The sequence below is a fragment of the Solea solea genome, chromosome 2, assembly GCF_958295425.1.
Source record: "Solea solea chromosome 2, fSolSol10.1, whole genome shotgun sequence".
In the NCBI taxonomy this organism is placed as follows: Eukaryota; Metazoa; Chordata; class Actinopteri; order Pleuronectiformes; family Soleidae; genus Solea; species Solea solea.
Genome location: NC_081135.1, coordinates 8,798,210 through 8,814,986, shown reverse-complemented (window position 1 = coordinate 8,814,986; position 16,777 = coordinate 8,798,210). Strand labels below are relative to the sequence as shown.

At 40.3% G+C, this 16,777-nt stretch overlaps 1 long non-coding RNA gene across 1 annotated transcript; it reads right to left on the bottom strand.

The window, feature by feature from the left end:
• Window positions 1–1,839: 1,839 nt before the first annotated feature.
• On the bottom strand, window positions 1,840–5,028 carry LOC131455169 (uncharacterized). The gene is made up of 2 exons (XR_009239774.1): window positions 4,856–5,028; window positions 1,840–2,285 (listed from the first exon to the last, which is right to left on the bottom strand). It is a non-coding gene; the product is annotated as an uncharacterized LOC131455169 (long non-coding RNA).
• Between the last annotated feature and the right edge of the window lie 11,749 nt (window positions 5,029–16,777).

Here is a 16,777-nt window from a genome sequence, read left to right as displayed (position 1 = left end):
ATTTAAGCTCACAGGGACGCAGGAGCTGCTGTTCTTCTGCTGCCTCATGTGCTAAGTTTCTGACACTGAGGTAAATCTGAACAACTGATGTCAAACCCCGAAGTCACAAAATAACACATTTGAACTTAGTGATGGATGCGACAGTGGATCAACAACTTCTGTGTGGTGTGATGTAAAATTGCACATTTTCTCTGTGGACTTTGGTGCAGGATTACAAATGTCACCATAGCCATGTAAACAGCTGTATAACAGTGAGATAAAACACCAATCTTAAGATATTGTTGACTTCAGCAGAAGATTTCATTTGCTGAGCTTTTTGTTACGTCGGCTAAAATCTGTTACTCTACAGTCATGATTTTCATGTTTGTCCGGGTACGATATTTAATCAATGCACGTGTCACTGCTCAACAAAGTTTATTCAAACTAGTAATGATTATGAGCATCACCGCTGTGCCTGAGGATTTTTCTACTGCTCTGATCTCTTCAGTCTTTTTTTGTTGCAGGCTGCGTAAGTGAGTGCAAGTTTCTCCTCCTACTCCTCCCCCTTGCTGCTGTTCAGCTCTCCTGTTGCTGTTTTGGCATCTGGCTGCTGTTATTTGTTTATGTTTGCCCGTAGTCGGTTCCGCTGGGCCGCCTTTCCTCCAGCGTGTCACGAACAAACGTCTAACGGAGAGCTAACAGGAGGCCTCACGGGGGTCTGTGAGTGCATGTGTGAGAGAGAGGTTTTTATTGTGTCCTTTAACAGAGAGAGTGTGTGTGTGTGTGTATGTATGCATTTAATTTTGTGTATATCTACATGTGTGTACGTGCACACTGGAGCACAGGGTCCCCAGGGTCACACTGAAAGGCTTCGTGCAGTTAAAGTGCTGTGTGGCAGGTAAATAAATACACACACACACACACTCACACACCAGGCTCTGTCTGCAAACCAGCCGGGTGAAACCAAATCAGCGCGGGCCACGGAGAAGGAAGGCGTGCGTGTGTGCGAGTGTGTGAATGTGTGTGTGTAATTTTTACCAGACGGCCAGTTGTGATGTGAGCGCTCGCACCAACAGAGCAAGCTCTCTGATAGGAGGCTGCAAAGTGTAACTGAGGGTAATTAGGGTCCAGTATCTCATCCTGTGATATGACAACACGAGTGCAAACATCAGTGCTCGACACTTCCCAAAGTTAGTCTGATTGGCACATAGTCATCTGTGGTTATCTGCTCCTAGCCCATTGGTTCCTGCAAAGCTCCTCGCATATATCAGGCTTTATTTATGCATTTATTTGTTTTAATTGATAAATGACATTTAAATTGTGATTAGCTTGTAATTTTCAAATGATATCCCATGTCCAAAATCTAGATTTATATAATCCGACCGACAAACTTTGGAGTTTTATATCAAAGCGCACAGGAGTTGTTGATCCACAGCTGCTTCCAAGGCGTCTGTTTGTGATTTTCCCAAGTGATGCAAACTCACCAAATGAGGCAGCAGTAGACCAGTAGCTTTTGTGTTCCCACAAGCTAAAATCACAGATTTTGTTTATGTTATTTACAAAGCGACGTAATCTCATATTTCCAGTTGAGAAAAGACTGTGGACATATTCTGAGGTAGATTTGTTAAGGTCAGCTTATATTTTCAATAAATTGCATTTAAGCGAACCTGGTGGCGATGAACTTCAATCAGCACCACGGACAGCGACACCAGTCTGTTCATCTTCTGCAGTTTTTTTTTTGATCCAAATCCATCCACAGATATAAACTATCATGTGCGAGAAGCTAATAAACCACCTTAAGGATGGAATAAGCCTAGTAAAGAATAAAGTAAAGAAAGCAAAGAAAGAGAATAGGCAAAATAGGAAACACATTGTTTATTTTTTAAATATCCATCCATCCATTTTCTACTGCTTTATTGGTATGAGGGTGGCGGGGCAATAGCTGACATAGGGCGATAGGCCGGGTACATCCTACATCAAATTATTATTATTTGGAATTACATTGCATGTTTTTGTGTTTGTGGGATTTTTTAAATATGTTTAATTAAATTACACTGTGGAGTGATTGTCACTGTCACAGAATTTATTCAAATTGACATCACAATACATCACTGAGCTTCAGTCACGGCGTGTGCGTGGCACTCGCCCCCAGTAACAGAGATTCCCTGTCCGCCTGCAGCATCACAACAGGATGAATCCTTGTTACTGACAGCGACGCATCACCTCCAAAATAAGAGTCGGCCTGTGCGTCTTGTGCGCCAGGACCTCCAACCGGCTTCTTCACAGCACTGAGAGATGACAAGGACCTGCAGAGACACATGCAAAGAGAGAGAGAGATGAATGTTTTATCACACACGCATGCATTTAAGGAGTGAATTTAAGTACAGAGAGAAAAAAATACTGATTTATTAAAATATTAGATAAACATTTCAGTAACCGTAACAGTTTTTGAGTCATCATACAAGAGATGTTAAAGGATTTTTAGAGTGTAGTGTTGTTGTGTGAGTTAACTTATTACAACCAAACACGTTTTTATTGTGGAAAGAAAAATGAAATAGATAAGTTTGTGTCACTGTGTCACTTTCAATTCCGAGAAAGGTTTGGATTGTTCTGGACTTTCAGACTGAACCTTCTGTCCACTACTTGCAGTTGGAGCTCGGTCAGTGAACTGGCGTAGCTCCATTTCCTGTGACTTATAGATTATTTTTTCTTTCCTCTGATATGTAAACCTGAGACTTCCTACTCTAATAAAACCATTAGTATTCCCCGTTGCCTGCAGCCTCATTAACAAAGAACAGAAACACAGTGACACTTAGTTTTAGTAGCTGCTGCACTCTTTTCATTTTCACTCAATCAACTGTATTGATCCGGGAATCGTGATTCTCAGTCTGCAAATGTGGAATTGTTTCCAGTGCATATTCACACACACACACACACAAGGACAAAGAAAAGAGGAAAACATCAGAAAGAGAGCAAGAGAAACTTAATCCATCCATCACCTTTGGAGAGAGTGACCTCCTTTGTGTGTGTGTGTGTGTGTTTCCCCCTGTGACTGTTTGTGTCAAGGGGAGGGAAACTTAAATCAGCAATTAAGGTAAATAATTAACGAGCTGAGTAATGTATTATTAATGAGACTGACGGCCTAATTGCCCTCCGCTTTAAACAGACAGATAACACCTGAAGATAGATAGAGATAGAGGGAGGTTGGGGGGGGTCAAAAATGGACGGCACAAGGGGTGGTAGGAGAGATTGATGGGAATAAAAAAAAAAACAAGGGCAGAGGAGAGGGAAAAAAAGCAAAACAAACGGACAAAAGAAAGAGTCAGTATTGATAAAGACTGAAAAGAAGATGAGCAAATGCGAAGAGATGGATGGATAGATAGGGAAAATACAGAAGACAATGAAAAGAACAATACTCAGTAATCCGTTTTCATGAGTAAAAACCCAGCAACATCCCAGAGGAAAAGAAGACTCCTCATGGCTGAAGTTTGTGTCCATAGAAGAAAATCTGTGATTTCCAACTGCTGCCTCCATCACTGTATGTTCAAATGTGTTATTTTGAGAGTTCAGTGTTGAAAATCCTTTGCTCAGATTGACCTCAGAGACACAAACTGGCCAAAATGAGGGCAGAAGTACAACAGCTGCTGTGTCCCTGCAAGTTAAAAAATAAATGAATGGAAAAAAATGCTGATTTTCCTCTACGGCATTTTTTTGTGAGTGGTTCACAAACTTCGGTTTCCAGTCAGAAAAGGCCGTTGAGTATCTCACAACCATTAATGAAATAAAGACATTCTCCCCACTCTCTTCCCTCTATTTTCCTCACTCTACACTAAGTGTATATCAAGTTGCCCAGACTCAGGCTTGTTAATTGCAGAGAGATTACAGTGCAAGTGTGTGTGTGTGTGTGTGTGTGTGTGCACCAGGCCAGTATATCTGCTCTATTGGATTGAGATCATGTTGACTGCATTAACACCTGGTAACACGTCTGCAGGCACACAAACACAGTGTGAGCAGACGGGGACAGAAGTGAGAACTCACTGTCTATTTGATGATCATGTGTTTACAGTTTAAAGCACTGACTCCCTTGCTGTATCCTGCACAATGACACTTTAAATCAATAACCTCCTCTGCTGAGGACCTGCTTCATTTACAAGTGTCTAAAACGAGTCTAAACTTATGGTTGAAATTTGGCCGGATATCCAAGAAAAATGTTGCTGTTATATTTTCTGCATAACATGGGAAATATTACATTTGTTCCTGTATTTTGTTAAAAAAACAAAACGTATCCAATACACCTATACCTGCTTAAGTCCTTGATATCTTGAGAATATGTGCTTTAACTGGAAACTAATTCACACTGTTGCAGGAAGCCAGAAAATCAGCGTCTTTGTCACCAGAGGAGAGAGTTGGAAAAACGGCTGTAGGCCTACATAGTTTCCATTTTGTGGCCTATTTTTGAAAAGATGTTATTTTAAATATGATTCATACTGTTCAATTTCGAATTTAAAATGCAAAATCTGGCGTTTTATTCTGAATAGAACATTTTAATTGTTAATGCAATACTTTAACATGCAGACAATTGTAAAAGAAACTGCCAGATATTGAAAGTTATTCTGTAAAAATGGACAAAATAACTTACTCCCGCGACATTTTCTGACCCTTTTATGGTTAAAATAAGCAAAAATCAGCAAAACAACAAAACAGACTGATTCTCAAAGACTTGCTCCAGTTGTTTCATGACTTTTTTTTTTACCACTTAGGTGTAAAGAATTTCATGATAGGTTGCTATAAACTTTCTCTTTTCCTATTGTTCTATCTAAATCAAGAAAACCAACAGAATTACAACAAACATGCAAGTCTTCAGTGGTTCTCTCACCTGCACGCGCTGTCGTCCCCATGCGTTTGAAGAGTTGCACAAGTGTGAGCGCCAGCATCTCTGCTCGGTCTTGTTAAGCAGGTGGAGGTAACCTCTGGACTTCAGTCCCGTCGGTGGACTTTTGAAGGGAAGGATCTAATCTTTACGGCCGAGGACAGCGTGGAGACACGGACAGAGATAGACTGAGATATGAGTGTGTGTTGTAAGAGCGGGGAGAGATATCTCCGACAGCTTTATCGTGCCAACATAGGCGTTATTGTAAGTGTGGCCTTCAACAGACCTGCAGTAAACAGTCAGTGACGCACATTTTACACACTATGCAGGGGTTGTTTTAATCAATGAAAGAGTGGTGATGCGGTTTGGTTTGGAATGTGTTTTGATGTTACATAAAAAGTGCACATTTATGTACTATGGGGGTTTTATTTTAAAGAAAGGTGAGAAACAGGCAGAGATGAGTGTGTGGAGAAAAATGAGCAAAGGACAAAAGGTGCAGCTCTTGAGGTCGAGGTCTAACTTTAGATTTCAGCAGGTATGATGTAGGAAAGTAGGAAAGTGAAATAAGTGGAGCAATATGGTTATTGTGTCTCTTTAATTGTTTTAAATACCACCCTTTTTTTTATTTGAGGGTCAATAAAGTTAGGCTACATACGTCAAACTCAAATTCACACAAAGGGAACATGGAAGATACTTTTATTCAAATGATAATCGATTGTGTGAGGTAATTTAAGCGTTAAGTGTTTTATATTCAATTTATACATAGTATGTTTAAATTACATAAAGAATGAGTTTGACATTCAGATTTTAAGACTCATGCCAATAGGAAAAGCTAACAAATAAAAGTTAAGATAGTAAAATATACAACAAGATGAAACATCAATTAAAGTTTAATAGTAGAACTTGAATCTGGAAAGTGATCAGCAATTGAAAATGACATTTTTTAATGGTATTTGGTCAAGAATTAAATATTCTGTTTGCTTTTAAACAGCATTTACTGTAAAATGTGCTTTTTGGTTGTAAAGTTTGCTGATGGTGAGACGAACACACGCAGCAGTCAAACTCTCTGTCTGTCTCTCTCCGTCTCTCTCTCGCTCTCTCTCAGCATTAGCCATATAACTGATGCCACAACCATTATGCGGTCTGTGGGTTTCTCTCTCTTTCTGCACCTCTCCATTTTTTTTCATGCTCCTCTCCGTCTCTCTTCCTCTCTCTCGCTCTCTCTCTCTTGGTTTGTCAGGACACAGGGAGTTGTGGTCAGAGGGAATTGTGGGAGGAAGAGGCAGAGAAATAAACACCGCATCCCGATGTGGGTAATGTCAAATCTGCCTCGTTATCAACACAAACCCTCATCTCTGTGTGCGTGTGTGTGTGTGTGTGTGTCATCTCACAATGGTGCACTACTTCAAAAGTCTGTATTAATCTCCAGAGACTCCTGACACTTCATGGACATGTGAAGTCCACCGCACACTCACTCCAGCACTAACTTCTCACGCAGCAGCAGCAACAGCCGCAGCAACAGCCACACCGATTCTGTGAGATTCAAACCTTGAAATCACCAAACAGACGAAAAGAAAGGAATAATTAGAAAGATTAATGAGCTAAAAAGTTTACTCTCCAGAATTAGAGTGAGATTCTGGGTGGTTGCCAAGCAGGTTTCTACATGCAAGGAGTCTGCCGTGGTGGTTTTGCTGCATAGCAAACAAATAAGGTTGAAATATTAAACAAAATGGAATCATAAAATAGCTTCTTAGTAGCACGGCCTGTGGTTCCACCAGAAACACTGAGAATCACTGTCCCTCAAATATTCCTGCAGTAGTCTGACAGGTTTGATGGCAGTATTCTAGTTTTTGTATTCTGTTAAAGGCACCGTGAGACGTTTGTGGGTCGTATATGACATATGTTTACCTTATTTCAAAGAGGAACAAATGCTAAAATTGTCCACCTTTTTGATTTCACGCACTCTGTGATGCGATATTTTAAATAGTTACAGGTAATACTGTGCACTTGTTTGTCACACTCTGAGGTCTACGAAGGACAGGTTTGACCAAAGTAATTGTATTGCTAGTGATTTTATTATTATTATTATTATTTATTTATTTTTAATACACTTTTTGATGTACTTTTTAAATTCCTGCTGCTTACTGGCTGCAGGAAATATCTGATCACGATAAATGTATTGGTCTGAAAATGCAGCCCAACAGAGTTTGTAATTTAATAATCCTTACATACAATAAAGATGTACAATATGTGTCATAGAAACTATAATACAGAACAGTTATGCAGGTGGGAAATTGTTGGAGTTACAAAAAACAACTTTAACTTCATCCACAGACACATTTTGACCTGATATTAACTTCTTTTCTGAAACTCTCTGCGTGTTTTAATCATTTTCTTTGAATCGTTTTTTATCCTACTTTTTTAGGCTGAGATAAAAGGAACTGGGATGTTAAACACACAAGGGGAGGAGCCTAACAAGACCCAGGTGAATCACATCAGGAAAGGGGCAGGCAATGAAAAAAGGCAGGGGACATGGACAGACAGTAAAACAAGGAGAGGTAAACAAAATAAAACTGAAATAAACCAAAACAAACACCGAAATCCAAGACAGAAGAATAAAAAGAAGCAAATCAAAAGTCAAGCGGGCGGTCGGGTTTCAGAAGTCCTGACCAAAATGACAGTTTTTGAGATGAAAAGCGTTTCCAGTCCAGACAGGAAACAGCGTGACCATCTTATTTCTATAGTATCAAGTCGACTCAATTCCCCGACAAAACTAATAATAGGCTGCTCCTGAATACTGATACTTGCCGAATACTAATCTGATCCAAACATTTCAACTAAAATATGTCGGATTAAGTGGGTCCCCGAAGCCGACCAAGTGAAGTATTGATCACCACGACGAATATGTAATCAGATGTAATTGGCGGTGAAATGGGCGCAGTGTAACTCGACTTTACTGCCTGTGCCATTTCATCTGTCTGCTACCTGACAAAAACGCACAAAGACTGAAATATGAGACGTTTTCTTCATTCCTCCCCAGTGTCTCCAAGCACTTTGGCAGTTTACAGTTACAGTCAACTTCTAACAACACAATTAAAATAGAAAGTGGCACACACACACACACACACTTTCCACTTGTCTTTTTTTTTTTTTATGGAGCAAGCAAACATATGGACATCCGTCTCTTTCTCCCTTTCTCTGCCAGTCGTCTTCTATCCCGCACACCCTCAATCTCTCTCAATTACTCCACGCCACCCCCCCACCCCATCTCCATCTGTGAGAGATTCAATTGGATTGGAAGCCAATCAATCACAGCGAGTATCGAGCTGTGATTGGATTTGGCCGCGGCTGACGGGGTGAGGTGGGTGGGTGGGTTGGTTGGAAAGGGGGGGTGGTTTGATTTTAGCTCTGCTCCAATGAAGGTAGATCTGATGTATTATTGCTATGGACGTACAGACAAGATCGACTCAGCGTGTGTGTGTGTGTGTGTGTGTGTGTGTGGTAGTTTGGATGGTGTGTGTGATTGTGGTTGACATGTGTCAGAGTTTGAGGTTTTGAAGCCGTTCCAGCTCTGACTGATGCCCGCACGCGTCCGGGGCAGCCTATCTGTCATATGCAGGGATGTACTGGACTTTCTGCATCTCATGTTACATTTCATATTTTAAGAGTGAAGCTGAAAAGATCGAGAATGAGCGAGACAGCTGAAGGAATTTGTTTTTTTTTATAATAAAAACATGTCAAAATACCAGAATAATGTAGAAATGTACTTTTTTTTCTGCTTCCCACAACCTGTACAGTACAGTATGTTGCCACAACAACCGAGCAATCCACAGACGCAGCACAGAATATATTAAATTAAATTAGAAAATGACCATTTCTAAGTTTTAAACAACTTGTTTTTATATGTCTCTCTCTCCTGCACCAAAGCCCATACAGGAAATGAACATTTTTAGCTCACAGGAACACAGAAGCTGCACGTCTACTCCTGCTCCATTTGGTAAGTTTGTGTCACTTAACTAAATCTAAACAACATCGTTCACACGCTGAAGTTAGAAAATAACATATCTGAACATACTAATGGAAGCAGCATTAGAACAACAACTCCTGTGAGCTGTGCGGTAAAATCGCTGATTTTCTCTATGGACTTTGGTGCAGCGAGTGATCATTTTGCAAAGCAACAAAAACTTCAGTATCCAGCAGGGAAATGCTGATAACAGTGACAGAAAGGGGCAGACACACGCGTCCTCAAGATATCGCAGACCTGGCATAGATTTCATAAGGTGAGCATTTTCAGTGGATAATTCTGGATAAATGTGTTTTATTCTTGTACTTAAACGGGCCCTTTCTGCACTGATTTCCTCTTTCTTTGTCACAGTCTGCATTCCAGTCAAAGTGAGATTTATCCTGAGAACTAGCACGCACACACACACACACACACACGCCCTCCTTGCCAGTGTATATGAATGATGGCTGCATTAAGTCTGTAGAGAACCTCCTCTATGACAGTTATGATGGTAAAGCGTCTCAGTCTCTTTATCTCTCGCTCCCCCTCTTTCACACACACACACACACACACACACACACACACACTAGCAGAGATAACTTTAAAACTCTATCAGAGGTGGAATTAAATTACACTAAAATTAAAAAAAACACATTAAGATTATGGGATTATTTGATTTTCTCTCCACGTTACTGTACATCTACGTAGGAAGTTGTGTACAAACACTCATATTTGAGCAGTTCTGACACCAGTGACAGGCTGTAGCCACAGATAATGCTGTAAGGAGCTGGTCAATACTAATTCACTTGGTCTAACCTGCTTAGCACTGACCAGTCACTCTGCATGTGTGTGTCTGTGTAAGTGAGAGAGGAAGGAGTGTGTTTGTATGTTTCCCTTTCTTTTGAGGGCTGTTGGGCGTGTGTGTGTGTGCAGTGTGTGTGTGTGTGTGTTTAAACCCATTTAGTGCTCCCCATACATATTTCTTTGCTGTAACATGAGCAGCAGCTGTAGACCGGATCAATAGAAATGTTTCTTTCTTAATGAAGATGTGTGTGTGTCTGTATGTGTGTGTGTGTGTGTGTGTGAGTGTGTGAGATGGGGGGGTGGGAGGGGGGGGGGCACTTAAGCTGACCACTGCGTCTGACCACAGTGGTCAGTCAGTGGACAATTTATACAGCCCACAAAAATTCACCACCATTGACACACAGACACACACACTCTCTCACACACACACACACACACACACACGCATAGGGCTAGTGTTGTCATTCCAGGTCAAGGGCATCTACCTGAAGTACAATCCTTTAAGAATATTGTACTTATAGTATAGTAACAATAACACACCCACAATAAGAAACACAAAATAATAATGCAATAAAAAAATACAATCTGCAGTTTGTTTTACATTTTACACTAAATGATAAAATAATTTCTTTTTACTCAATTAATTATGACTTGACGTGCGTGATGAAACAAACAATTGCAAATACAAAGATAAATCTGAGTATCTGTTTATTAGCTTCTAATTTTCCTCTCCTTTATTTGCAAAATAAAAGGTTGAAGCGCTCTGCTGCATAAGCTTGTCTAGAGATCCTCCCCTCCTCTTCCATTTATTTCTTCTGCACATAATTAAACCAAATCAACTAATTGTGTCACGTTGCGTATTGAACTTTGGATTTAAAATGTTCTGTCTTTATTTATACGTACAAAGCAGGGCTTCACATACCCACTTTGTTTAATGCTTGATGACGGACAGGTGAAAAGGCTGATGGAATGCATTTTTGACTCCCAAACAACTTGAGTCCCTTCCTCTATATCATCATCATATCTCTTCCTGACAGCCCGCGCGGCTTCATTAGCATATCTAATTCATACATCGCTCACATAAAGTGATGAGTATGCATGAATCCTCAGCGGTCAATATTTCATTTATGCTTCATTTGCACAATCACCGTGTTTGTGTGCGAATGGCGGTTGTGTAGCTGCAATATATATATGTGTGTGTGTGTGTGTGTGTATACTGTGTAAATGTAGGTGTGTTGTTGTGATAAGGGGACAGTTAATGATTAAAGTGTGATTAGATTGGGATCAGGGACACGGTGCATGTGTTAATGCAGCAGGATGGAGTTCAGAGTTTAAAGACCAAAGTCACACAGCAGAAGCAGCAATTTATCTACACCATAAATCTTCGCTGATCATTCAGGCGTCAGGCGTTCCTTCCACAGAGAGAAGTGTTTGTACCGACACTGAATCAGATTACAAGTGTTTCTTTAAATGTTTCTTCACACATATGTCTATAAATACACTAAACAAGGTCAAAGTAGTACTGACAGCCTCTGGGGGGCGTTTTAAAGCTGTGTTTCCAACAACTAGTACAGTAAAGTTGTGACACTGTTTTCTTTTTTATCTTTTTATAGTTTTATTGTATGACTTTTTCATTTGTGTTTTTATTAATACTTTCTACAGTATTTAATTGTTTTATTGTTTGTTGTCTAGGCCTATGATGTAATTTCTTATGTTTTATTTATCTTATTTATCTCTGTTGTACAGCACTTTGTCTCAGCTGTTGTTTAAAGTTAAAGTGCTTTATAAATAAAGTTGGATTGGATTGGATAAAGATGAGTTTGCCTTGGTATGGAATGGTAAACCCTGATCTGGCTTGATTTGCCACCTCGTGGAGATAGTTCAGCGTCAGCTACGTGAACGGTGTGACTTCACACCAGCACAAAACATACTGTAGGTATTAAGTGTTTAGTTTAGGCTTTGAGTAAAGGAAAGTTACGTGGCTTATTAAAACGTCTAGTTTAATAAATAAAGGGTACACTGTGGATCCTTTGATAACTGACAGCTATGTGAGATAGAGGGATAGGTAGATATGATCTGGAAAATATCTAGCTTTGGGTTGGTGGACGTGTCCGTGATGATTGACGTCGTCAGCTGTTGGTAATTACCTGCTTCACCTTATGCTCAGGCCTCATAATTACGCACTTTTGCTTTGTGTATACATGGAAATGCATATTTTTTTACAGTTGGATAAAAACAAAAAAAATATTGCATTTTCTCTGCTATATTGTATTTAACCGTGTTCCATTCCATTGGATGCCTGGTCTTGACCAATGCGGTGGACTGGCTGACCCGTTTCAATTCACAATAATGATTATTTGGTACTTGGGTGATGGAAATTGCACAAGCCTGATTGTCTGTTTACCCGATTTAAAGAAATTGAGCAATGGACCCAAATATCAGTAAAATATAAGGAAGACGAATAAGGTCCTCTCCTCCTTTTCTGTGTGTCCCTGACATGATATGGCTGTAATGTGTATGTATGCGTGCGTGTGCATGACAGTCTCCATTGATCCCCTGTCATCCTGATCACATTACAACCCCCCCTCCTATTAGATCTACATTTTTAATTTTCCTCCGTGGATGTCAAAAAAGACATGAGCGCAGGATGGAGCGAAGGAGGAATGAGAGGAGAATTTTAGATGTGGATGGATGTAGAAATGTAAACAGGTCACTTAAGGTCAGCCGGGTGGGAGGGGAGAGAGCGACGGTGGTCTGACTCCAAAGCCTCAAATGCAGTAGTTTCACATGTTTTAGCTCATTTACCACAATTCAAGCATACATTAGTGCCCAATACTGTCCACACTGATTATCTACATTATGTAGAAATGATCACGTTCAGTTCATTTCAGTTTGTTTGTCCTAAAAAAAATCTTTTTCTATGGTGCCATCTTTTAAACCGTTCATGGTAACGTGGCATCCTGGGGGGGTGTGTGTTTATAGGTCACATATTCAGGCTTTTTGTCTTCTTATGTGTTGTTGAGTCAAAGTTATGATTTATTTTATATCGCATTTTTAGTCGTGATATAAAGTAGCAATAATTGTGAACTTTTACTGTAGTTGTCCTGTATGAAAACAGAACGCTCTGTGTTTATGTGATAAGATAAAAATTTGGTCTGCATGCACCAGTGCAAGCCCGCGCTGGGTGTAATGCCATCGCTCTCCGAGACAGATGACTGTGGGCTGAGCTGTGGAGGACACGTCCACAGTGCAGCGTCTCTCTCCAGCATGCACATACTTCACTTTAATGCTATTAATAATCATATTTATTATCATTACAGTCTGTGGCCACTCTAACCCCCCACCGCGACCCCACCAGCACATAGGTAGCAGACACAGTAAGTGATATAGATTACAACACTCGTCACTCATTGAAGAATAAGAATCACAACCTTGGATCAAATATCATTAAGGAGTTAAAAGTCTCTCTCTCTCTCGATATTTTGTCTTACATCCTCTTAAAGGAATAGTTCAGGTTATTTTTTTGGTTGTTTGAGGTACTGATACTAGGTCAGAGTTGGTGAATACATGCCCACCAGTCGGGAAACAAGGAATTAAAAAAACACACCTACTAAAATCTGTTTAAGTCAATGATAACTGTCTATGGTGTTCACTTAACTGTCAGACAGCTTTGTCTCACTGGAAACTGAAGTTTGTGTCAAAATCAGTCAGTTTAACATCACAGCACATACTCTAGGAGTTGTTCATCCTCTGCTGCCTCTATCAGTAAGTCCAAAGTTACTTACCAAGCAAACTGGACTTTGGCGCAGCAGATTGTATTTAGAATTGCTGTCTAACGACAAGATAAAGTGGTAAACATGTTCTTACTTTAGCATTCCTGTAAGTACATTTTAATACGTGACCCTTTTGTTGAGTAAATTACGCTTGAACTATTCCTTTAACTTTATCCTTTTTTATGCTTGTTGAATAAACCTGAAGTTCCTGACACCTCTCTTTTTTGTGTTCCACCCCTCTTTTCTCTCATGCTATCCTCACCTGTTCATCTCCTCCCCCCAATTCTATCCTCCTCCCTCCCCGCAGATCATCTCTCGCTCTTCCTCTCCTCTCCATCCCCTCCCTCGGTCTTTCTCCTCTTCCTTATTTCTCCATCTGTCTCGTCCTGGCAAGGCCATTAACTCATAAATCCAATACAGGCCACCTCAACACTATCTGTCTTCTGCCGATGGAGAGCGGGATGGGATGGAGGGAGCAGAGAGGAGGATCAATGGCTCCCCTGACTGTCAGTCCGCTCACTCGTTTTCACATCCATCTACCCATCGCCTCCTCCACCTCCTCCTCCTCCCCCTCCCCGCTACTTTTCTCTTGTTTAGCTCCAAACCCGGCGGACTGTTGACCCAAACACCAAATGCTGACACAGCATTTCCACACACATGCTAATATTGTCAGCACAGCTCACACGCTGCAGGATAAATCACTAATAAGTCAGCACTTAACTGACACAATGCCACTTCAACACTGCAATCTTTTTTTTAACCTTTTCTTTAAACATAGCTTCCAGTGGAGACATGAGGAAAAACAGATTATAGCCACTTAACAATAAAAAACACTGGTTTTCTCTTTGGACTTTTGCATGCACGCAGGGGCGGAATCTTTTGGGCTGTGTGTGTGTGTGTGTGCGAGTGTGTGTGAGGAGAAGACAAGTGGCACAAGGATTCACCTCAGCCCTGTCTGCAGTTGCAAATAAATTTTGTTACACACGCAGAGAGGATGGCCGGCGGCCTGTGGCTTTGGCTCACATACGCACACACACACACGCACACACACACACACAGTGTGGTTAGAGTGTTTCAGCCCCCTGTGAACCACACTGGCCTCTGGTGAGCCACAGAATCCATGAGGTGTAGAGTGACAAGCTCCCTCTCTCCCTCAAACACACAGGTTTGCAGCACTGCTATTCTTCTCAGGGCACAGCGTTGAAACAAAACAACCAAAAACAAAGCATCATCCCTAACCTTTAACCACAACAAGTTAGCCCTAAACTTAAGCAGTTCCTCGGAAATGAGGTTGTGCCTCATTAGGAGCAGGTTTTGGTCTCCTTGTGGACTATACCGGTCCTGACAAGGTCAGCGTTAATGCCAGAAAGGGTCCTCAAGAGGTGGCAAATACATGTCATCTTGTAAATTCGGTTCTATCATATCATTCATAAAAATATCAGTCAAACATGTATTTTATTACAATTGCACATCAACATCTCTGAAGTCTGTCGAGTGAACAGAATCAAATGCTGAAAGATGGATTGATTGAAAAATTGTCGTTTGATCAGTATTTGAGTAGGAGACATGTTAAACATGCAAGATGTTGTTACGGCGTTATGAGGACACGCTGGTGTGTATTTATGAAGAGTATTTTTATTTCAAAGCTGTATCAGGAAAAGTTATGAACTTTTTTCCAGCCCTGACCTAAACCTAATTCATATAAAGTGTTTATATTTAATGTTATCATGTACAAAATATGAGAACAACAAATGATGTAAAGGGAAAATTTACATTAAATACATGATATGAAACTGTGTTCTGATGAAACTGCTGCAAACTGAAGCACACACACACACACACACACACACACAGTTTACTTGTCTAGTGGCTGCTTCCTCACCTTCCATCAATCAAAATGCTTTTATCTAACAAAATGCAACACAGCCATAACACCAGTTACATTAAGCCACAAATGCACACACACACACACACAAATATATACAGTACTCCCTCCCTCTCTTTCTCTCTCTCTCTCTCAATTATTCTCTCCCCCTCCCTGTCACTCACACACACCTACAAGCACACATGTACAGAATCTCTCTCTCTCTCACTCACACACACACACACACACACACACACACGGTTAGGTCGTGCCCTTCTCGTGTTTCCTTTGACACATGGTAATAGATTCCGCTGTAGCTCTACGCCTCGGCTAAGTGGCCTCACCTTTCACTGAAAACAAATCACTCTCTCTCTCACACACACACACACACACACACACACACACACACACAACCCCGTCTTTGCTACCAACAGCTCTCTCTTCCTCCTCTATTCCTGTCTTTCCATTTTCTCCCTCTCTCTCCTCTTCATCCTCGTCGCTGACCTTCCTCCTCCTCCTCTCTTCCTCCCTCTTTCTCTCACTCTCTCTCACTTTCTTTCTTTCATCTCTGTCCCATGGGTGCTCTCCTCTTCCTCTCCATCACTCAGCCCATCATCCTTTTTTCCCTCCATCCTGCTATCCTCTCTTTTTTGTCCCCTCCTCTTTTTCTCACTTTCTTTTTTCCCCCCAAATTTTAACACAGATCTCTGTCATGTACAAGGTTAGAAGAATAAAGTCATTGCCATATACGATACAAAACAATTACGGATTCATTATAATATGATGTATTTTAAAGTTATTATCAATAATTAGAATGTTAGAATATACAATTCTTATTATGGACTAAAGCAAAAGTGTGCAACTTCTTCTTTGAGCCTAATAACGTTATAAAATGATAAATTATTATTTAAGAGTGTCTTCCCAGTTGAGATGATGACTGTTTTGGGGTAATATGTCATACTGGAAGACGATAGGTGGAGTTGTCTAATGTCCCCTTAAATATGTTAAATATCGTTCATCTGTCTAAATGTGAAGGTACATTATTGTAGGCATCAGTGTGGCATCGTTTCTGTATTTATATGTCTCTAAAATAAATAAAATAACTATACATTTGATGGCTAACCTTTGCAACACAAAACAAAAAGACAGGGAACTTTAAATCAATGTAGTTTGTTAATTTTCCATAAAGAATCAAATCTCAACTCAGACGGTACTCAGTCATCAATGTCAGTCACTGTCATATTTCACGTTTTTTATTATTATTTATTTATATTATTATTTTTGTTAATCCAGATCCAGAATCCACTTTTAAATATGTCCTAGATTTTTCCCATTCTTACTTCTCACTCTACGTCATTCCCTCCACGCGCTCACAGGCGCTCACAGGTGTCATTAATTAGTCATTCCGCTCTTAATTGATTACAGATGTACATTGACTAACTAATGAGTCAGTTGATAAAACGTATTGTTTTTTATTCTTTTGA